General features: G+C 51.7%; 1 protein-coding gene across 5 annotated transcripts in view; it reads left to right on the top strand.

The window, feature by feature from the left end:
• Nucleotides 1–12077: 12077 nt before the first annotated feature.
• Nucleotides 12078–23536, top strand: part of DLGAP4 (DLG associated protein 4) — a 143879-nt gene continuing 132420 nt past the window's right edge. For 2 of the 5 annotated variants that reach the window (XM_025263510.3, XM_025263508.3), the window contains exon 1: nucleotides 12097–12280. The gene's annotated coding sequence lies outside the window, so the exon portion shown is untranslated. Of the gene's footprint in view, nucleotides 12281–23536 lie in introns of all 5 variants that reach the window. The other 3 variants (XM_025263511.3, XM_025263512.3, XM_025263509.3) reach the window with 3 other exon arrangements.

Raw genomic sequence — 23536 nt, 5'->3', positions numbered from 1 at the left:
CATTTCTGCTCCCCCCAGCCCCCTCCCCTGGCCCGCATGGCCTTTCCCTGCAATTGACCTTCACAGGGGCATTTTTTGTTTTCACCATAAAGGACAGAGGTATCTCCAGTAAGCACCTGGTCACAGAACCAGCAGGTGACAGCCACAAGGGGCCTAAGAGCTCACTGTACAGCCGAGGAGTCACCCTGACCCCAGGAGCTGGGGCAGAGCTGAGGTTTCACCACTTGCCATTTTGAACTCTGTCCTCCCCTCCCCGCCCCTCCTGCCCTTCTCTTTTGTTTTCCCCACCCTTTGTCAAGGGTCAGTGGGGAACAGGGAGCAGGCTCTTGAGGCAGGTTGACCTAGGTACCAAACTCACTTCTGCTACTTGCTGTGTGACCTTAGTTGAGCCACCCAACCTCTCTGAGTCTCTTTCTCCTTGTCAGCCAGAGGGGAGATAATGATGACAATCTTTCAGGGCTGTGGGGAGGAGCCAGTGGAACACTATGAGCAAGTGATTGACAGTCGCTCAGGCGTGTCCAGCTCTTTGCAACCCCATGGACTGTAGCCTGCCAGGCTTCTCCGTCTGTGAAATTTTCCAGGCAAGAGTACTGGAGTGGGTTGCCATTCCCTTCTCCATGGGATCTTCCTGACAAATTCTTTACTGTCTGAACCACCAGATGAACACTGTAGAAATGGAAAAACAGGAGGCTGACAGGTGCCAGTCTCCAGCACCCTAGGCTGATGGGCATCTGGGTTATCTGGTGGGAGGCCATGCCTAGACATAAAGTGAAGGTGGTGCCGAGCAAGTTCTCCCACTTGACGTTTTTTTCCCCAACCTGATGTATTCATTTATTTGGCCAACGCACAGCTTGGCTTTTTAGATCTTAGTTTCCCTGAACAGGGATTGAACCCCAGACACAGCAATGAAAGCCCTGAGTCCTAACCACTGAACGGCCAGGGAACCCCTGCCCACTTGGTATATCACCCAAAGCGCTCCCAGAATTTGGGAGTGGGCCAAGGACCCTGTAGGGGAGTCAGGAGAAAAGGCCATGGGCCAGGACCCTGCTGGGGAGTCAGGAGAAAAGGCCAGAGCAACAATGCCTCGGGGACTAAGAGCTGTCCTCTGCCCCATTCAATGCTGCCTCCTCCATGCCCAGGCTGGCCACACTTGAGATGCAACCACACTGTCCTGGTCAGTGGACAGTGCCCTGCGTAGGTTGGGAGCCAACCCCGGGAGGAGCCGTCTCTCTCCAGTGTGAGCAGCTGGGCGGCTCACTGGGGTGCGGTGGCGCCAGTGACAGGCAGGCGGCTCCGTTCCAGCAAGGTGACGGAGCTCACAGTGGCTGCGGCTGCCCCCACCCGCGTCTCCTCCTCTTGCACACCTAACACGAGTGTAGACCACGCCCACTGCTTGTCTTTGATTTCTGCCCTGCCCCTGGCCACCCCGCTTCCATCCCCAGCTGAGTTTCTCAACAGTGTTGACTACGCTCACTGACCCCTTGTATCCCTCACCCACTGCAGCCTGGATCACATCTCATCTTTCCATGGTCATCCTTCTTGGAACCAAGGCCACTGGGATCTCCAGTGGTTCACCAGGTGGCCGCATCTCCAGTCCTCAGCCCCGCAGGCTCTGGCCATCAGCATACTCCAGCAGGACCTCTGATACCTGCCCTAGCTGCTGCCTCTTGAGGTTTTGCTGGTTTCCCTTCCTCTGCTGGTCTGCTAAATATTTCTGCTTCTCAGGGCTCTGTGCTGTCTGCCTTCTGTCCTCAAGCCACACTCCCTCATGGGGACTCATCAGCTGCCCCCACTTCAGTGTCCTCCTGAACACCCACCATCCCCTGATCTCCAGCTCCATCCTGACCTTTCCCTGGAGCTCTCCTGGATGGACTCCCAGAGTCCCAGAAGCACCTGCTGCTCAGCATGTCCAGGGGCACCTTGGCATTTGCCCTCCAGCCTGCCCTTGCCTCCCCGTCCTGATTAGTGAGCGACACCACCATCCTCTGTGTGGACGCTGGTAGCCATAGTATCCCCTTTGCCCCCATCAGCCTTTTTCAAAAATAGCTTTATTGAGGTATAATTTACATACCCTAGAGTTTAGTTAATGGCAACCCACCCCAGTACTGTTGCCTGGAAAATCCCATGGACAGAGGAGCCTGGTAGGTTGCAGTCCATGGGGTCGCTAGGAGTCGGACACAACTGAGTGACTTCACTTTCACTTTTCATTTTCATGCATTGGAGAAGGAAATGGCAACCCACTCCAGTGTTCTTGCCTGGAGAATCCCAGGGACGGGGGAGCCTGATGGCCTGCTGTCTCTGGGGTCGCACAGAGTCGGACACGACTGAAGCGACTTAGCAGCAGTAGCAGCAGCAGCAGAGTTTAGTTATCTTATGAATTTTGATGAGATTTAGTAAGTTTATAGGGTGCAATCATTACCACAATTCCAAAGTTTCCTTGTGTACACTTGCAGTCATTCCCACACCCATCCCATACCCTAGGCAACCACTGATCTGCTTTCTAGTTTTTACCTTTTCTGGAACGTTCCTATAAATGGAAATATACAATATGTAGTCTTTGCATCTAGCTTTTAGCTTCCTCCAATTAGCATGTTGTTTGTCTGTTGTTGTCTTTTTAAACTGGGGTAGAGTTGCTCTACAGTATTGTACAACAAAGTGAATTAGCTATGCGTTTATATATACCCACCCCCGTCTTGAACCTCCCTCCCGTGCCTCCATCCCACCCCTCTAGGTCACCGCAGAACAGCAAGCTGGACTCCCTGTGCCATACAGCAGGTTCCCAGTAGCTATCTATTTTACACATGGCAGTGCACATATGTCAATCCCAGTCTCTCACTTTATCTCACCCACCCCCTCCCGGGCCCATACGTCCATTCTCTCTACATCTGCGTCTCTATTCCTGCCCTGCAAACAGGTTCATCTGTACCATTTTTCTAGATCCCACATATAGGCGTTAATATACAATATTTGTTTTTGGACCTAGAACCTGTCATACAGAGTGAAATAAGTCAGAAAGCATATTCTTTATGCTCATTTACGTTGTGGCACATATCAGTACTTCATTCCTTGTTAGTTCTGAGTAGTATTCCATCTTATGGACATATGACATTTTGTTTTAACTGTTCAGTGCTTGATGGAAATTTGGATTTGGGGCTATTATGAATAATGCTGCTATGAATATTCATGTACAAGTTTTTATAGGGACATGTACTTTTGCTTTTCTTGCATTGCTGTCTTTTTTCCACCATTGTGCAAGGCCCTAATTTTCACTGGGAAGCCATGTGGTTGCTTGGAAACTCTCTACCTCCCCAACCCAGGGATAGAGCACGTGACCCAGACTAAGCCAATCTGTGTGCACAGGTTAGGATAGGGGCTCAAGAAATGTCTGCTTGTGGGGCGCAGTGTCCCCTGCCTTCTGCTCCAAAGCTACCATGAGGAATCAGGGGCTCCAGACTGGATGAGGCTTTGAAGGAGAGATCACCTGGGTTCAGTGTTAACAGGGGAAGATGGAAGGCTTGGAACTGCCTGGGTCCTCCAGGCCGGAGCACCTTCAGGAAGTGCAGAGAAACGCCTCCCAGTATTCAGAAAAGGAAAAGTAGGGCAGGCAAAAGGGGCCATGGCGGCGGGCCCTAGAGACCACAGAAGAGAAATGAAAGGATTATGAGGAAATGACATTAAAATGAAGATCTTCCCTGGCCTCCGAAAGTCAGGGGGCCAGGAGGAGACCAGGTGGCCAGTGAGGGGGCCCCTAGGTCCCATCAGAGTTGCCGGAAAGTTTAGGGACTTACGAGACTGGCCCTTTGGAGGATTTAGGGAACATTTGATCTCCCTATCCTGGATGGAAAACCCGCTGGGCACCAGCTGGCTGGGTCTTGGGTGAACCTTCCCTGAGAAGCTGCTATGGAGGTTTCAGGGAAGCTCTGGCCTTACACGCTGTGGGGTCTTGGCCTCCACGTGGCAGGGCATAGGGCTGGGGCCCAGCTTAGGTTCCTTCCAGAAACAGGTGCTGATGTGAATCTAGGGCACAGAAAGCCAGAAACCAGGCCAGGCCTGAACTCCCTCGTGGGACCAGAGTCAGGAGCAGATGAGACTGTGGATGTGAATGTGCCTTGCAAACTGTAAGGAGCTGTCACACCCTGTCGGTGTCTCTCCTCCGTGCAGCCTTCTCAGAGACTCTCCCAGCTGAGTGAGTCACCCTGTCCTCCCAGATGTATATAAACCTCACTCTTGGACCCATTCCCCTCAGTCACAGACCCTAAGGAAGGACATGTCCCTTCCCGCCAGCCTGAGCTCCTTGGGGGTGGGGACAAGCGCATCATTCTTCCGTGGCTGGCTCAGTGCCTGACCCAGAGCAGGAACTTGGCAAGGAGTTCTTGAATGACCTTGGCTTGTAGAGAAGCAGGTAACATGAGGGTGCTGGGTAGCCTCTGCTTGTAAAAGCAGGGACCGGCTGGTGCATGGTAGAAGTCTCTCCAATGAAATGTCAAAATGCTTTATCAGTTGTGGCTCCAGCAGTGTGACTGTCCAGAAATGCCGTGTCGAGGTTGAGGATGCTAAATGCCATCTTTTTGTGCTGTCCAATAGGGTAGCCCCGAAGCACCTGGGACTATTTCAATTTAAATTTCATTTAAATTCAGTTCTTTAGTTTCACTTGTCACATTTTGGGCTTTCAGTGCTGCATGTGGCCCATGGCCTCTATTGGACAGTGCAGGGGAGAGCATTCCCATCACTGCAGAGAGTTCTCTTGGACAGCATTCATCAATGCCTAGAAATTGCACATCCATGTGTTACCTTGGGCCCTGATCATTTCAAGGGGCTTCCAGTCAATTCTAAAGGAAATCGACCCTGAATATTCATTGGAAGGTCTGATGCTGAAGCTGAAACTCCAATACTTTGGCCACCTGATGTGAAAAACTGACTCATTAGAAAAGACTCTGATGCTGGGGAAGATTGAAGGCAGGAGGAGAAGGGGACGACAGAGGATGAGATGGTTGGATGGCATCACCGACTCGATGGACATGAGTTTGAGCAAGCTCTGGAAGTTGGTGATGGACAGGGAAGTCGGGCACGCTGCAGTCCATGGGCGTGCTGCAGTCCCTGGGGTCACAGAGAGTCGGACACAACTGAGTGACTGAACTGAACACACTAGCAGCTGTATTTACAGAGAATTTTCTATGTATCAGGCACTGTGCTAAGTATATAGACAGAGCACATAGTATGAGGGACGTACTATGCAGATGCATTAACTCATTTCCTCCTCACAACATCTCTTTATAACAGGTATGTTGTTCTTACCATTTTACAGATGGGGAACATTGAGGACATTTGTTCTAAGTCACACAGTTATGAGGTGGTAGAGCAGGAGACGGACCCCAGGCCCCAGAATATATGCTTTGAATAAAGTACAGACTCCCTTGGGCATCCCTGGTGGTTCAGGCAGTAAAGAATCTGCCTGCAGTGCAGGAAACCAGGGTTCAATTTCTGGGTCGGGAAGATCTCCTGGGGAAGGGAATGGCTACCCACTCCAACAGACTCCTAACCTGGTCTGGAAAGTCCCTGCAGAGCTGGCCTCCATGAGTCTTTCTGCCTTCACTTTGAGTCACTCCCCACCTATCTGGTCCAGTTCCTCAGAGACCCCAGATGTCTCCTTCCTATGCCTGTGCCCTTGTTCATCCCCTTCTCTCCTTAGCGCTCCACAGAGTCCTGTTTATCCTTTGGGACCCAGTTCTAGAGTGAGCACATTGAGGCCAAGGACCGGGCCTAAGTCCTTTCTGTATCACAATGTCTGGCACATAGCTTGGAGCATTGCAGGTCTTGGTAAATTACGGGTGGATGAGTGAGTGGATGGAAGGATGGGTGGTGTCAATGGATGGTGAGTCAACGGGAGAGTAGAAGTTGGTGGAGGTTGGGAAACTGGATGGGTGGATAGAGTGTGGGTGGACAGGTGGCTTGTGCTCAAATGCCCGTGGCTGCTGAACTGAGTGCAGGGGAATGGTGTATAGAGCATCAGTGGTTTGAAGACATTTAAGGACAGAATCAGCAGGGCTTGCACAGAGAGCTGAGGGGCAGGGAAGGGTCCAGAACAATGGCCAGTTTTCTAGCTTTTCAGGACTTGGGAGGATCATGGTATTTTCAGGGAGGAGCAGGTTTAGGGTAGAAGCTGCCATGGTCTGTTTCACATGTGGGAGCCTGAAGGGCCCATGAAAGAAAGGCCTGGGAGGCAGCTGGGGAGATGAGCTTTGGTCAAGTTCAGGGGCAAGGGCTGGCCTCACAGAGACTTGAGAGATCATATGGATTCAGGACTGAGGGCTGGAGGACAAGCCGACAGGGGAGGTGGAGGAACCATGGCCCCTGAGGTAGAGGAGCAGCCAGGAGGGACACTGAAAGAGATGGGAGGGCCCTGCCATATTGCAAACCTCCATCAACCATTGTAGGCAGCGTGCTGTTGGGACCCAGTGCCAAGGGGGCGCAGGCAGGAGACGCCACGCTGGAAATGGGCCGTGAAGGGTGGTGAGGTTTTGACCAGTCTGATGAGGGTTACCCTGAGCAGGGAAACTGCATAGTCCAAGGCAGGAAGCGAAAATAGGTTATGTCCACATGCTCTGTGGGCCTCAGAGCCTGTGGCAGCCAGTCAGCTGCAGAACAGGAGGCTCAACACCCTTTCTCTGCCCTGATAGCACGCTGGGACCACAGACTCCAGGGTCTGGGAGGACTCTGGGGTAATCTGGGTGCTGTGCTACTTGGGACAAGTCACCTCCCCTCTCTGGGCCTCAGTCGCCTCATCTGGAAACCAGAATCAATACCACCAACCTGGTTTGCTGAGAGGAGTAAATGAGATGTGGGAGTGTGAGAAGCCCCCAGTTGCATGAGGAAACTCTATAAATGCTATTTTTAAAAACTGTCTTTTCATTTCAACTCCACAAATATTTATGGAGATAAAAGGTTCTGTGTAAATTAAATTTTCATACAACAAATACTATTTTACCTAGGCCTGGGATGGCAAGATTGGTGAGGTCATTCATTATTTGAAGAGTCCTGAGTTGGAGTCTTTTGAAAAGCCCTTGCTCGTGAAGTGAAAGTCACTCAGTCTGTGTCCGACTCTTTGTGACCCCATGGATTATACAGTCCTTGGAATTCTCCAGGCCAGAATACTGGAATGGGTAGCCTTTCCCTTCTCTAGGGGATCTTCCCAACCCAGGGATTAAACCCAGATCTCCCGCACTTTTCCAGCTGAGCCACAAGGGAACCCGGAGCCCCTACTTGGTTTGTTTGTTTGTTTTGAGTCAACAAGGATTTTGACTTTCTAGGCTCACAGAGGAAGGCTTTCATTTGTTCCTCTTGTGTTTTGAAAAGATTCTCCCAACTGATGTAAGGTGTTGGACTGAGGGAGACAGCAAGCAGGGCACCCAGGGAGGGGGCTACCATGGAGCTAGTTCCATGGTCTGAAGGAGGGATCATGGTGACCCAGACAGGGGGTGACTCTGGGCATAAAGGGACTTCCCTGGTGGTTCAGCTGGTGAAGATTCTGCCTGCACTGTGCGAGACCTGGGTTCAATCCCTGGGTTGGGAAGATCCCCTGGAGAAGGGAAAAGTTACCCACTCCAGTGTTCTGCCTGGAGAATGGGGTCACAAAGAGTTGGACACGACTGAGTGACTTTCACTTTCACTGGGCATAAAGAGAAGGGAGTGTGACAGACAGTGGGAGAGGAGGAAGGTATACAGGAGCCCCCTGGCGTCTTGGGTATCAAAGAGGGTGAGCTGGTTCCAGGTACCTGGTTAGATGATGCTATCAGAGGGCAGGGTCTCTGCAGAAGAGACCCTGACATGTGATGCGTGAGGTGTCCACAGGGCAGTGGGCAGAGCTGCCGGTGGGAATTTGGTTCTGCAGGCCTGGCACTCCATGAGACAGGCTGGGGTGGAGAGAGAAGTAAATGTCTGTGATAGGGAAGGAGGGGGAACCCAGAGCTCATGACAATTAGCTAATAAATATTTATTCAGCACCAAAAACATTTGTTGAGTGATGTCTTCCCTGAGCACCTCCGAGTGCAGGTGCTGTGGCGGGCACTGGGGACCTGGCAATAAGCTGCGTAGACCTAACTCTCAGCCTCACGGGGCTGACATTTTAGTGGGAGGAGCAGGGTGTAATTGGGATAAATCATTCATTTGCATATCCTGTTATAAAGTGATACGTGCCTAGGAGAACAATAAGGCATGGAGGGACTGGGAATGTTAGGTGGAGTGGCTGGGCAGCCATCAAGGCTGTGCTCACTGAATTCATTTAAACCTCACAACTTTACGAGGAAGGTGCTGTAATTATTCTCATTATAGGAATAAGCAACTGAGTCACAGAGATGTTAAGAAACTTGCCCACAGTCACTCAGCTGTATAACTCGCAGAACCTGGATTTTTATTTTAAGTCCATGCTCTTCTGTTAAGAGTCTTAACTATTGAGGGAATTCCCTGACAGTCCAGGGGTTAGGACTCCATGCTTCCATTGCAGGGGGCACAGTTTCAACCCCTGATGAGGGAACTAAGATCCCACAAGTCACATAGCATGGCCAAAAACAAACAAACAAAAAGAGTCTTAACTGTTGTGCTGAACTGCCTCTCATTGACAAGGTCAGGTCTCAGCAAAGAGCTAAAGGAAGTAAGGGGATAGGCTCATGGACACCTAGGTGACAGACTTTCCAGGCAGAGAAGAGCACGTGCAAAGGGCCTGAGGCCTAAGTGTGCCACAGAGGACAGAGTGGCTGGGGCAAAGGGAGTGGGCGAAGAGTAAAGGGGAGATTCAGAGGTGAGGGGGGGCCACCTGTGGCATCTGTGGGTCTGTCAGCTTTTACTTGAGATTAAGTGAGACCATGGAGGGTCTAGGGCAGAGGAGGCACAGGCTCTGGCTTGGGTTCTAGCCTGATTCCTCTGGCTTTTGTGTCAGGAGCCAGAGCAGAAGCAGGAGACAAGAGAGAACGTGGCTGATCCGGGTAGGACGTGATGGTGGCTGAGCCCACAGCACGGGCAGCAGCACAGGTGGCACCCCGCCTCTTGGTCCGTCGTGCAGGTGGCTTCAGCAGGAGCGGCCGAGGGCTCGGATGTGGGAGGGTGAGGGAAGGAGAGGCATCGAGGATGACTCCAGGGCCTGAGCCTGAGTGGCTGGAAGGAGGGGGTCCACTGACTGAACGGGCGGCTGGCCGAAGCTGCTCTATGAAGTACCTTTCATGTCCATCAGCCCTGTTAATGACCTGGCTGCTCTCTGTGGTGGATGTTGAAACTCTCGGAGGTTACTTGGAGGTTTGCTCAGGATCACTCAGCTGGAATGAGGTGAAGCCAGGACCAGAAACCAAGCGTGCATTGACATTTTGATCCATTCGTCCGATCAGGAAACATTTCTGGAGCGCCTTCTGTGTGCCAGGCACTGTGCTGAGCGTTGGCAGTGATGGCCAGTGATGATGGTCCTCCCTCAAGGAGCTCCCAGTCTGATGGAGGGAGCAGTGTCAACCAGTGATCATTGTTACGGCTTCCTCACATCAACATGAGAAGTGGCGAGAAACTGAGGGAGTCCTAGGAACTGGGGACTTGGCCTGGCTGGGAGGTCAGAGAGGGCTTCCTGGAGGAGGAGAATGTCAAATGCAAAGGCCTTTGGGATGGAGGGTTCTGTGTTGAGGAATTCTCAGAAAAATGCTCCCTGATTTCCCAGGCCATAGTGGAAAAACCCCCAAGGGAACCCCTGCCTCCCAGAGGACTGCTGTCCATTGGGAAGTCACAGAACCTTTCTTTTAGTTTGGTTTGTTCTAGCAGCTTTATTGAGAGAATTCAATAAAGAATTCTGTAGACTATATAGAATTCTATAGAATACTATACAATTCACTCATGTAAAGTGTCCAATTCAATGGCTTTTAGCATATTCACAGAGCTGCGCATCCATCACCACATTCCACTTTGGAGCCTTTTCATTATCCTGAAAAGAAACTATGAACCCCTTAACTGTCACCCTCTCCCAACCCCCCCCCCCGCCCCCGACTGGCAACCACTCATCTACTTCCTGTCCACACAGAGTTGCCTGTTCTGGACATTTTATATAAGTGAAATCATGTACCATGTGGTCCTTTGTGACTGGCTTCTTCACTTAACATAATGTTCTGGGGGTTCATCCCTGTTGGAAGAACCGGAATCTTAATCATCGTCAGAACCGGCGAGAACCTCAGAAGCTGTCTCGCGTGCTTCTCCCACCTGTTGTAAAGCGGGGAGTCTGGAGGAGCCTTGCCCCTGCCCCTCATTAAGGAAGCTGAGGGGCGACTCCAAGGCCAGCCCTGGGACTCCCTGCCCCTCCCTCGGCCCTCCCCTCTTGTCCTTCCACGCTGGGTTCTAGCTGACTTTGGCTCAGAGTGACAGCGTGGTCGGGCACACACCCTCCCCAGCCCTGGATTTTCATGTACTGGCAATTTTCACGCCTCATGGTTCATCTTGAAATCTTTTAAGAATTTGTGTCTGCTAATTCAGAATGTTTTGGAGTTCAGTATTTTCCTTTTCTGCTATTTAAACACTTCTCATCCAGATGGTTACGCCTGTTTTTCTGGGGTGGTGATTTCCCCACTTGGGGAGGCAGAGCCACGTTGGGTGGGGTTAAGCGCCAGGTCTTGAAATCAGATACCCCGACTCGTCCTCAGTGGGGGTAATTCCTGAAGCTCTCTGAGCCCCAGTCCCTCCCTTTGAAAAATGCAGATTACACTGTAGGGCTGTGAGGGGGAAATGAGGTCAAAAGAGATGCAGACATAGGGAGGTTAGAGAGCATGAGGGCTTTCCAGGGTCCTGGTTACACCAGGAGAAAAAGACAAGCCTCCTCCACCGACCACTGCCCCTTTCTCCATATTCTTGCTGTGAACTGACCCCTGGACCCCTTCTCCTGGGTCTGAGGGGGAGGTCTGAGTTAGGATCCCAGCCCCACCCCTTGGATTCTATGTTCCCACGTCAGCTCGGTGTCTCCATAGCTCCACCTGAGGCTGAGAGGACTAGGGCGGGGGCTTCCCCTGAAACCTTCAGAGCGACCCAGAGGCTCCTGGGAGCATGGGTGTGGAATGGTGGGTGTGGGGGAGCCTTTTCTCCTCCAGCAGAGCCTGGTTCCTGCTGACTTAAAGATCCAAGCGGGACCATGGCACCTGCTCAGCAGAGGCGGGTGGAAAGGGACACCTGGCTTCCCTGGGCCTCTCGTGTGAGACGAGATGAGACGTGTGATGTGGGAGGTGCTGGGGATGGTGAGGCAACACCTCCTGCTCCAAGTGCAGGGTCAGGGACCGAGCCAGCTTGCAAGCCTTTATCAGGCACAGACTCGATGCCAGGTATTCTACCTGCGTTATCGTCCTAATCCTCACTGAAGCCCTCAGAGGAAGCACTTTTATTTCCCTTTGACAGGCAGGGACACTGAGGCTCGGAAAGGGGTAGCTGCCTGCCCACTGTCACCCAGCGAGCGAGGGCTCATCTGGGATTTGAACTCAGTACTGTGTGACTCTGGCCCCTTTCCTGACCGCCCCCATCCAGGGAAAAACAGGGACAAGCAAGAGGGGGAGGATCGGAGCCTTTGGAAGCCCAACTTCTCAGCTGCTGTGGGACTTCTGTGGGTGGTGGGGAAAGCATCATAAATATGCATGACATGCAAATCTGCCTCTAATAAACAATGTGGGGGCCCATGTGAGCCAGGATGGTGTTGTACAGACACTTGCATTTCTATCCTGATGGCTCCATGGTGTCCCCTTCCCCAGCATCCCCGGGGTCCACCCAGGGGTCTCAGGGTCCCGGGATTACCCCTGGCCACCTCCTCATTGACGTCCCCCTTCATTCCTGCAGGGAGGCTTCCCTGGTGACTCAGATGGTAAAGAATCCTCCTGCAATGCAGGAGACCAGGGTTCGATCCCTGGGTCGGGAAGATCCCCTGGAGAAGGGCATGGCTACACACTCCAGTATTCTTGCTGGGAAATCCTATGGACAGAGAAGCCTGGTGGGTTACAGTCCATGGGGTCGCAAAGAGTTGGACACGACTGAGCGACTAACACTTTCCCTTTCATTCCTGCAGGCTCCCGTGCCTCCCCATGTGCCAGGAGCCCGGTGGCAAGAACCTGGTCACTCCAGGTGCTGGAGGGCCCCGTCCCACGCTGCTTTCCGCCAGCGCCTCTGATCGAGTGCCCGGAGGATGTGTGTGCTAGCCCTCGGTCCAGCGCCTGCTCCTGAGGTGACGCCACCTGCTGCTTTCCGACTGGTTCCCAATTTCCCTCTGCACGTAGCTCCCGGGTGGGTAAGTAACCACGGCTGCAGCCTGGGCACTTGGAGTCAGGGCTGCTCACCCACCAACCCACGCTTGGCGTGGGTTGGGAAATGCCCAGTCTTCCCACCTAGCAGCGCCCACGTGCTGGTAAAGGGACCTCAGTGAGAGCTTCTGTGTGTCTGTGCTCAATTTATAGTGTGACCCCCTGCCTCATCCAGTCCTCCCAGCAACCCACAAGTTGGATGCAGTGATTGTGCCCATTTTTTACAAAGGAAACGGCCTTAGAGTGGAGAAACCACTTGCCCGAGGAGGCAGAGAAAGCCCAGTGCTATCCATCTCCAAAGCCAGCTCTTTCCAAACCCAAGGGGCTGGGGGGTTGGTGACACAGGCTCAAGAAGAGAAGGGGAATAGCCAGCTGGGCTGGAAACCATGGAACCTCTGGGGCCCCTGGTGGGATGGGGGGCTGGGATGAGGTCCTCAGAGTTCCTGAATCTTGGGGAGCCACATCATTGCTGCCCCTCCAGCCCGTTCCGCTGGCACCCTTGCAGTGCCCATGGTGCCTGACCCCAACATGGACGAGGTGCCCAGCCCTGCAGCATCTCTGACATCCATCTGAGGATGCCTCTGTGCACCCACACCTGGTCCCATCACCCTTCCTGCAACAAGGACCCTGACAGGGTCACCCCACTGGTCGCCGGCCACAGCTCCAGGCACCCCTCTCCTGCATCTCACTCTCCTGCCGTGTCCCCAGGCTGTGTAGGTGTGACGAATTCACAGATGAGGAAACCGAGGCTCAAAGGTGCTCAAGGGGCTTGCCCAGGGTCATCTGCTACCACTCACCATGACATGGGGTCGTTGGTTCACGATCGATTTCCTTGTCTGGTCTCAGCAACTCAAGGGTTGGGAACAATCGCTTCCTTTCCCACCGGACAGTCAGCAGCTGGGCCTGGCACAGAGTGGGTAGACAGTAAATCTTCATGTCTTCGTGGGAGGAAGGAGCGACAGAGAGGAGGGAAGACGCTCTTACCTCCCTCCACCCAGACCCGAGTGGGACCCAAGAGCCCACTGGCGTTTGGGCAGCCACTGGTCCCTGCCGACCCCAAAGAGCTGGCGGTCCGCTCAAACCTTCAGCAGGGCAGCCAGCCCCTCTGGTCCTCATTCTCTCATCTGCCAACAATTGATCAACCTCCTTAATGGAATGGTTATGAGAAGGGAAAAGACTCATAAATATGGATAATAGGCAAATATCATAGGCTAATAAAAAGCTGGGAAGTTTGCTGTGGATAACGCTTGTAGAAGTGCTTCTTCAGGAACAAGAGCCACACACTTGTGTGATGCCCACTTAGTACTAATGACCATGTAAAGGACCCTATTAATTTGCTAACCCCCAACCCAGCTCCACCGATCTGGCCAGGCTGTTGTAGTGACCATAGACAGCTTTTGCATTTGGTTGAGAAGCTGTCGCAGGAAAAAAATGTCCTAAGGCCACCTGGTCTGAGAGCTGTGTCTGTGGGATTTAATCCTTCGCAGATACTCCTGGTGGTGCCCAGGGTCCTGCATGCCCTCCCCAGGGACTAAGTATGTGACAGGTGCAGCCTGAATGACAGCAGGGCGTTTCATGAGCAGTTATTATGTGCCGGGCGTTGTGCTGGGCTTCCCGGGTGGCTCAGTGGTAAAGAATCTGCCTGCCAATGCAAGGAGACACAGGAGATGCAGGTTTGATCCCTGGGTCAGGAAGACCCCTGGAGGAGGAGATGGCAGCCCACTCCAGTACTGCCTGGAGAATTCCATGGATGGAGGAGCCTGGCGAGCTACAGTCCATGGGGATCACAAAGAGTCAAACATGACTGAGTGACTGAGCACGGACATGGTGGTGTTGTGCTAATGCTTCATTGTCTTCATCATCTCAGTTAAGCTCCTGGTGACCCTGTGGGAGTTTGATGGGGAGACTGAGCCATGGACCTGGGGGAGAGGACTCATCTGGCAACCTTCTAGTCCTTCCCTCAAATTACTGCCACTCTGTGCTGACTTGCCCCCTCCCCCACCGGCTGGGCCCAGCCAGGGGGGCAGGATCTTGGCCGCCAAGAACACAGCGTAGCTGGCAGCCCCTGGCATGTGTGGCCCAGTGACGGAGAACGGGATTCCTTGGCATGAGCCGGGAGCACAGCCGTCAACACTGCGCTGAAAGATGGAGGCCTGGGTGGCAGCGAGGGAGGTGTTACTGCTGCTATTTTGCTAACAAGCTGGTTATTTAAAGACCAGCCAAAGCTAGAGTTGGGAAATGGATGGGGAGTCTCCGTGCCCAGGGCGGAGGCGGCCAGGGGTCCAGGAGCCTGGCTGGGTGCGGATGGGGCAGCCATGCGTTCTTTTTTCATTTGCCCATTATTATGAATAATTGTAGCAGGATCATAAAAATCTAGAAAGGGATTAAATTTATGAAGAAAAGAGGATATAAGAATTAAGAGTGGGGCAGGAGGGGTTTCTTAGGGGCAAGCAGTGTTCTAGTCACTGACCCAGGTGGTTTTGTGATCATTTATTACAGTAAACATTTGTTTTGTGTGCTTTTCTCTGTGAATTAGATTTCACAATATAACGGGTAAAAAGCAATTACAACCATAATGGTTAATACTTCCTGAGCACTTACTAAAGCCTGGCTCTTTGCAAAGCATTTACCTTATTTCATGAAATTCTCACAGATTCTATGATTCTACCCATTTTACAGAGGAGGAAAGTGAGGCTTTGAGAAGTATAGTGTTATTTATTATATAATCAAAGGGCCCTCAATTGGGAGAAATGGGATGAGACACAGGACAGACGGACTCAGCCCCATATCACTGTCCCGTGTTTGAAATTGAGGGCTAGTAAGTTGCCCCCAAAGGGCAGGGCTTCCTACACTTGTCCCTCAGACATGCATCGACACCATTATATTCTTAAGCCTTAGGACACCAGATGGGTGTCTGTGTTGTAGGCAACACGGGAGGTATCTGAGTCTGACAAGGGGTCAAAGCAGAGCACTTAACCAGTGAATAAGTGTTGACAGAGATTTCCCTGGTGGTCCAATGGTTAAGAATCCACCTGGCAATGGAGGGGATGCAGGTTCGATCCCTGGCCAGAGAACTAAGGTCCTACATGCCCACAGGGTGACTAAGCCCCACGCCTCAATCGCTGAGCCCAGGAGCTGTGGAGCCTATGCGCTGTGAGAAAAGATCCCACGTGCCACAACTAAGACCCAGTGCAGCCCAAAACAAAACAAATTAAAAAAAATGATTAGCGTTGACAGGTAAGAGTGGGTCTCCCTAGGAACAAACTAAGGGAGGAGGTTAGGGCTCACCTGGGAATCATTGAAGGTAAAAGCAGGTCATCCAGGTTAGACAGAATCAGATTCCACCTCTGAACTAACTGCACGTAGTGCAGAAGTGGCATTTCCTGAGGACCCACTGTGTGCTAGGCACATCCGTTGTCTCCTTTCATCTTTGGAACAACCCCGAGAGATTAGTGGAATTCACCCCATTTTACAGATAAGGGGACTGAGGCTTCCAGAGAGGAGATGACTGGTCCAAGTCCACACCGCCAGTGAGGGGTGGAGCTGCTCCATCAGCTTGGCCATCTGCAGGGCCCAGTGTCCTGTGGGTACAGTAAGCGCCACTCGGGGCAGGGGGTCCCAGCAGGGCAGGCACCTGACACAGAAGCTCCAAGCAACCCATAGACAGAATCAAGTTCTAAGGCAGATCTGTGGGTCCCCAAACTGGCGCTGGGGATGTGGTCCAGAGGGTGGCATGGCAGAAGGTGTCTCCAAGCCCAGAAGCAGAGACGCCTGCTCTACAGACAGGGCGCCAGCCCCAGTGAGATTTCTTTATTCCCGGGACATTTATGGAGTGCTGTGCTGTGTTGTGCTAAGTTGTTTCAGTCGTGTCCGACTCTTTGCCACCCTATGGACCTTAGCCCACCAGGTTCCTCTGTCCATGGGATTCTCCAGGCAAGAATACTGGAGTGAACTGCCGTGCTCTCTTCCAAGCGATCTTCCTGACCCAGGGATCGATCCCACATCTCTTATGTCTTCTGAATTGGCAGGCGGGTTCTTTACCACTAGCACCGCCTGGGAAGCCCTTATTGAGGACTAGTCCCTGCTAGTCTGTGACCCGCGCAGAGCGCTCAGCTTTAGGGAGGGACAGATATTATACAGACACCCAAACAAATTAACTGAATAAGCAGAGACTCCATCATTGTGCTGAAGGAAATGAATGGTGACATTATAAAGATGAATGGGGTAGGATGCCTGCATAATGGCATCAGACGGGGATTGTGGGGCCTCAGCGAACTATGGAGAACTAGAAGTCTGGAACAGTCCCACTGCTGGATCCCTGGTGGCCGCTGCTTTTCCCACTGTGACCTCCAGAGGTGATAGCTACCTCCTGTGTGCTCATCTGCTCATCACATCCTACCGGGACCCTCGGTGCTGGCTGGTCCCCGCATTCGCCCTTCCCCTCAGTTACTGAGAGACAGACCCAGGTCGGGGATGAGGCGCAGGGAGGCACACAGCTCAAAAGGCTGCTCATGGCTGGCTGGACCGCAAGCCAGCAGCACCTTGGACCCCCGCTCCCCAACTACATCGTCACCGACTCACTTGGGTCTGCCAATAAGCACTCTCGCCAGAGACACTTTTTTTTAAGTTTGTTTTTCACATTTACATCTCTTTTTAATGTAATTTTATTTATTTATTTAGTTTTGGCTGCTCTGGGTCTTCATTGCTGTGCGGGCTCTCTAGTTGCGGTGAGTGAAGGCTACTCTCTAGTTGCGGTGCACAGGCTTCTTTCATTGCAGAGCACCAGCTCTGGGGAGGGCTTCGGTACTTGTGGTGAATGGGCTTAGTTGCCCCAAGGCATATGGAATCTTCCCGGACCAGGGATCAAACCCAAGTCCCCTGCATTTGGCTAATGGATTCTTATCCACTGTGCCAGCAGGGAAGTCTCTCGCCAGAGACACTCTCAATGGAGATGCCCTGGATTTGCTTTTTTGATAACCATTTATCCTGCCTGGGAAGACAGATGCTACCTTCCAGACACTCAGGGAATCTGAAATCTCAAGCAGAGAAACTTACACTGGTGAAGTCAAACTCTCGAAATCACGGAATCTTAGTCATAAATAATCCAGCAAGAGCAAGCATATGCGTTTTGCAAGTAAGCTCACTGCACCTTTCCTGAAGACAGTGATAAATTAGAAACCACCCAATCATCTATCAGCAAGAGATAGTTAAATAAATTACGGTCCAGCCAGACAATAGTGTTCTCAGTGGCAGTGAAGACAATGCCTTAGATCTATACTTGTTGACATGGAAACATGTCCACGGTGCATTGTTGAAGGAAAAATAGGAGATTATAAAATGGTGTATGTCATATGATCTCATTTTTGTTAAGAAATATCAATATATGCATGCTCCTGCCCAGAAGGACAACCATTTCACTGTTGATAGTGGTTTCCTCTGAATGGTGAAATAGAGGCAAATTCTATTTTTATTTTTGCTTGTATCACTCGAGTACTCTGTAGGTACAAGTGATAGAAAACCCAACCCAAACTGGGTTTAAACAAAAATGGAATTTATTGATTTGTGAATGTGAAGTCCAGAGGCAAGTCCAACTTCAGGCTCAGCTGGTCTCAGGGGTTCAAACCTTGTCACTAGGACCCAATTTTTTTTTTTTTTTTTTTACTGCTGGTTTATTTATTTATTTTAAACTTTTTTATTTTTTTGGCCATGCCATGTGACTTGAGGGATCTTAGTTCCCTGACCAGAAAGCGAACCTGTGCCCCCTGCAGTGGAAGCTTGAAGACTTAACCACTGGACCTGATTTTTAGTCACCGTGTCTCAAGTCTGCTCCCTCTGAGTTGTTCCTATGTTCTTATAGGTCTTTCTTGTATGGGTAATAAGATGCCTGTCCAGAGGAGCATGCAAGACTTCTTCCGAGATAGCTCAGACACAAGTCCCAGAACTGAGTCTTAGTGTTGATCAGTCTTGTTTGTGGATGTTCCCATTCCTCAGTCAAGTCCTCTGACTGGCATCCTGGGCCTACGCACCACCACCCCCCAGCTGGAGAGGGAATTGATACTAGAACTTTATCAGTGGAGAATGGGGAAGCTTCCCCAAAGGCTGATCCTGAAGTAGACCCGTGCGTGTGTGCTAAGTTGCTTCAGTCGTGTCTGACTCTTGGCGACCCTATGGACTGTAGCCCACCAGGCTCCTCTGTCCATGAGATTCTCTAGGCAAGAATACTGGAATGGATTGACATGCCCTCCTCCAGGGACCATCCCTACCCAGGGATCGAACCCACATCTCCTGCCTCTCTTGCATTGTCAGGCAGGTTCTTTACCACTAGCGCCACCTGGGAAGTAGACCCAGCAATAGCTAAACACAGCAAATTCCCCCTCCTGTACTTACCTAAATTCCCAAGATGTGTGACTTTCATAATCAGGGGAAAAAAAAAAGTGTAGCTATTAAAAGTAGTCCTAATCTCCCTGAGGGGCCTCTTTTGGAATCAGAACATCAGAATCTCTAAAGCAGCAGTTCAGTTCAGGAGACCTCGACTGGCTTTGTGTCAGAGTCACTCTGGGCCAGGAGAGGAGCTGTCCTGGCCTCCTAAGTTCTTGCAGTCTTTGGAGGAGTGAGAGGAGCCCACAGATGATTCGCCTGTAACGTGGGTGTGTGAACTGGGGCTGAGAGAACATGATGCCTAGCATGGGAGCAAGGAAGACTTCCTGGAGGAGGTGACACCTAAGCTGAATAGCCAGGAGTACAGGAAGAACACTGTAGGTGGACAAAACAATGTGTCCAAGGCCATGAGTTACAGGGCGTGAGGCCCCTGGAGGCCTGTGTTGTAGGAGAACAACAACTGGACGAACAGCAGCAGGCCTGGATCACACGGGCCTTGAATGCCAGGATAAGAGCTTGAACTTGATCCTAAAGGTGATGGGGAGCCTTGGAGGGATGTCATGGGAAGAGGGAAATGTGAGCAAGTTCAGTCTGGCTGTTGCTGAGAGCACAGCCTCAAAGGGGTCAGGTCGAGGCTCCATGTGGGGAAAGAGAGAAGAGACCCAGTGGCCCCTTAAGGGGGGGCTTAGATTATTGGTCTGAATTCCTCCCCACCCTGGGTCACCCTCTATTCCTGTCCCAATGTATCCAGTCACTGCTTGCATGCCCCCAGAGATGGGGAGCTCATTCTCTGTTTCCTCTGAAGTGTGAAAATGTTAGTCGCTCAGTCATGTCTGACTTTTTGCAACCCTATGGACTGTAGCCCACCAGGGTCCCCGGTCCATGGAATTCTCCAAACAAGAATACTGGAGTGGGTAGTCATGCCCTTCTCCAGGGGGTCTTCTCGACCCAGGGATCAAATCAGGGTCTCCTGCATTAGCAGGAGGATTCTTTACCATCTGAGCCACCTGGGAAGCCCCTGTTCCCTCTACCTCCAGTTAAACATCTCCCACACTGGATCAAGTCCACAGTTCTGCCATTGCCTGAGGCATACCCAGAACACTGCCCATCCACCTGCGCTGAGGTCTGTCTCCTGAATGACCTGCTGGGAGGGCTGCCAGGGACCTATATTTTCAGACTCTAGTTAGTTCATGCAGTCGTGTCCGACTCTTTGCAACCCCATGGACTACAGCACGCCAGGCTTCCCTGTCCATCACCAACTCCCGGAGCTTGCTCAAACTCATGTTCATCGAGTTGGTGTTGTCATCCAACCATCTCATCCTCTGTCATCCCCTTCTCCTCCTGCCTTCAGTCTTTTCCAGCATCAGGGTCTTTTCCAAGGAGTCAGATCTTCACATCAGGTGACCAAAGTATTGGAGCTTCAGCTTCAGCATCAGTCCTTCCAATGAATATTCAGGACTGATTTCCTTTAGGACTAACTGGTTGGATCTCCTTGCAGTCCAAGGGACTCTCAAGAGTCTTCTCCAACATCACAGTTTAATTCTTCGGCGCTCAGCTTTCTTTATGGTCCGCCTCTCACATCCATACATGACTATTGGAAAAACCACAGCATTTTCAGGCCAGAGGGTTCTAAAGCCGAGGAGCCCTGAGCGTCTGCACACTCTGCTGGCAGCTTGAATGGAGAGGGGCAGGCAGACAGTGTCACATCAGTCCAATCGCAGAGGAGCGTTGAGGACAAACATCTGCCTCAGCAGTTCTCCAAACCCCTCTTTGCATTTTACATACAAGAAACCGAGGCTGAGAGAGGCCCAGCCACCCATACAACAATACAGAGCAAGTTAGAGGCAAGTCTGGGACGTGGACCCAGTCTCTTTCACACCTGCCACCTCCATGGCCTTCCTTCCATCCTTCAGTGAGCCCCAGTTACTTCATCTACTTGAACAGCTTTTTTTTTGGAAGTTCCAACCATCCCAGATTGTCCCGATACCCTTCTAAATTCAGAGGCAGCCAGCAAAGTCTTCATTAGTCACACTTTTTTGTGTGTCTGTTTATTGTGGCAGCAGCATTTATTGTTTCTGATACATCAGAGCTGTGACACGCATGAACCATATTTTATGGGTCATCTCTAATACTTCATTGTGCCCCACGGTCCCCATTTGATCATTTCTTCTCACACTCAGACATTTGTTAGCACCTGCCTTGTACCAGGCGCTGTACTAGACACCAGGCTACACCAGTGCATTAGGGCAGCCCCTGCCCAGGGGGAATTCACAGTTCAGCTGGGGACAGCGATGCCTCCTTCACGGATGGCAGGCCACACATGGCAGATCAGAGGGAGGTGCCAATCACTTGGGGGTGTCTGGGGCGAGAGCGCTGATTCTGTCCCTCTGAGCAGAGTCTTGAAGGATGCATAGGGGTTCTTCAGGAGAAACAACTGAGCAGGTTGAACCAATGGCACCCCACTCCAGCACTCTTGCCTGGAAAATCCCATGGACGGAGGAGCCTGGAAGGCTGCAGTCCATGGGGTCGCTGAGGGTCAGACACAACTGAGCGACTTCACTTTTACTTTTCACTTTCATGCATTGGAGAAGGAAATGGCAATCCACTCCAGTGTTCTTGCCTGGAGAATCCCAGGGACGGGGCATCCTGGTGGGCTGCCGTCAATGGGGTCGCAGAGTCGGACACAACTGAAGTGACTCAGCAGCAGGTTGAACCAAGTAAAGGAAAAGGCAAGGTCTTTGCAGACCTGCTAAACTTCTTGCTAAACTCTTAGGCCACCGGGCGTGAGGGTTGGAGATGTCGTCCCAGGAAGGAAGGCTTCAGCTGTTGGGCCAGGGGGGTTGCATTTGATCCTTGGAGTAGAAGGGAGCCAAGGGCAGGGCAGTTTGAGTGTTAGAAAAACTTGCACATTGAGCTGGTGACAGTGAGGCAGGGCAGGACCATGGCAATGGCTCAGAGGGGCGGTTAGCAGGGAGACTGAACAGGACTTGGGGACTTAGCAGGTGCTGCAGAATGGGAGGGGGAATTCACTTCAGTCCTGGGAGGAGGGGGCTGTGGGGCTTGGGGCCACTGTGGACCAGTGTGGAGGAGAATCCTGGCAAAGACTGGCTCAGTGTCAGTGAGATGGTCCCCAGGTGGGACCAGTAGGAACCTCTTCCACTTTTGTGAGACTTAGAGGAGCAACCCGGTGAGACCTCCAGGGTCCCCATGTCCCCACTGAATGTTGGAGACAAGTCTCTTCCTCCCATGAAGCATAGCATCATTTTGCTTCTCTGTAAAATGGGCTGATGGTAGTCCCTCCCCAGGAATTGGGGGGAGGGTCAGAGGAGGATTTGGGAGTGGGTAGGCTTTGTACAGTACCCGGCACACATTAAGTGCTGGTGACTGGGGGCTGCTCTGGTTATCATGGTCAGGGGTGCAGAGATGGCCAAGGGAACTTGGGTGTGTCACCTGCAGAAGGGAATCCAGAGACCCTGAGGGGGCCTTGCTCCCTGCCTTTCTGTCTCTGTGAGGGAAGACAGGGGCAGGGTCTGGCACTCAGACCCAGGGAAAAAGGTCCAGGAAAGGAGATTTCAGCTAAGGTTAGGAAATATTTTGGATACAAAGAATTCTCTGTAGATGGGCTAACTCAGACGATAGTGAGCTCCCTGTCAATGGGAGTATTCAAGCATCAGCTGCATCACAACTTGACCAAGAAGTCTGTAGAGTATTTGTAATTCTGCTGAGAATCTAAAAGGTCCGTTCTAGCTCAGAGAGTCTTTGAGTTCATGTTTTTTTCTTCTCTGAGCCTCAGTTTGCTGATCTATAATATGGAGTGAAATAGCAGCCCTGTCTTAGAGTTGATTGCAAAGTTTAAGTGAAATCATCCAAATAAAGTGTTTAACCCAGATTTGGCATAGAGCAAGTGCTCTGTGAGTGGTTTTCCCCGCTGTTGATGTTACGCTAAATTCCTGGGTGTGTCACTTCCATCCGAGGACCTCCACTTGCAGTGTGTGGGTCAGGTGGTCCTGCCCGACCACCTTTCAGGATCCGCTTTCTGACCTTCTCATTGCCACTGTCTCTGTTTCCAGCTCCTCCCCTCCCCCCATCCCCTCAGGGTTGGTAGGAATTCCAGACCCTTGTTGGGCCCCTTTTAGCTCCTGCTTGAGTGAGAATTGGCAGGTTGGGGTGGCGGGCGCCATCCGCCTCCCATATGCTTCCTGCTATTTAGAGGAAAACTCTGCTTGCATTCCTCCAACCACACGGGCTGACATTTCCAGACAGACGCTGGAATCAGCTCTTCGGGGGATTGGCAGATAAATTTGGCCCTGGCTGTTGGGAAAATCTTTAGCCTTTCCGAGGAAGCAGAGCCCCGGCTCACTGACTTCCGTCTACCCCACGACTCCTCCGGCCTGCTCCTTGGGGGCCAGAGCCCCGTGCTACAGCCTTGCAGATTAGGGTAAGTCTTACCAGCTGGGCCGTGCCCCCAGGAGAGCCCCTGGTCAGGAAGGGTGGCTTCCAGCTTTGTGCTCAGAGGCAGCGAGAGTTTTCAAGAGGAAGCCTCCTCCCTATATGCCAAGACCCCTGGGCGTCGCCCAACTTAACCTCACAGAGAAGCAGGTTTCAGATTAGAGAGACCTGAACTCAAGACTACTTGTGTGTCTGTGACCTTGGGCAGATGTGGCTCCACTTCTCTGAACCTCTTTTTATTCATCTGTAAAATGGGAATAATAGCATCTATCTGAGTAGAAGCCCTTAGGATGGTGTCAGGCTCATGCTAAAGTGCTCTACAAATACTAGCAGCTTTCATCGTCGTTGTCATATCATCATTATTTGATCTAGAACAATGCCTGATGCATAGTAGGGGCTTAGTAAACACTGGTGTT

The sequence above is a fragment of the Bubalus bubalis genome, chromosome 14, assembly GCF_019923935.1.
Source record: "Bubalus bubalis isolate 160015118507 breed Murrah chromosome 14, NDDB_SH_1, whole genome shotgun sequence".
NCBI classification, from domain to species: domain Eukaryota; kingdom Metazoa; phylum Chordata; class Mammalia; order Artiodactyla; family Bovidae; genus Bubalus; species Bubalus bubalis.
Note: the sequence above shows the minus strand (reverse complement) of the source record. Positions and strands in the feature narration are given on the sequence as shown.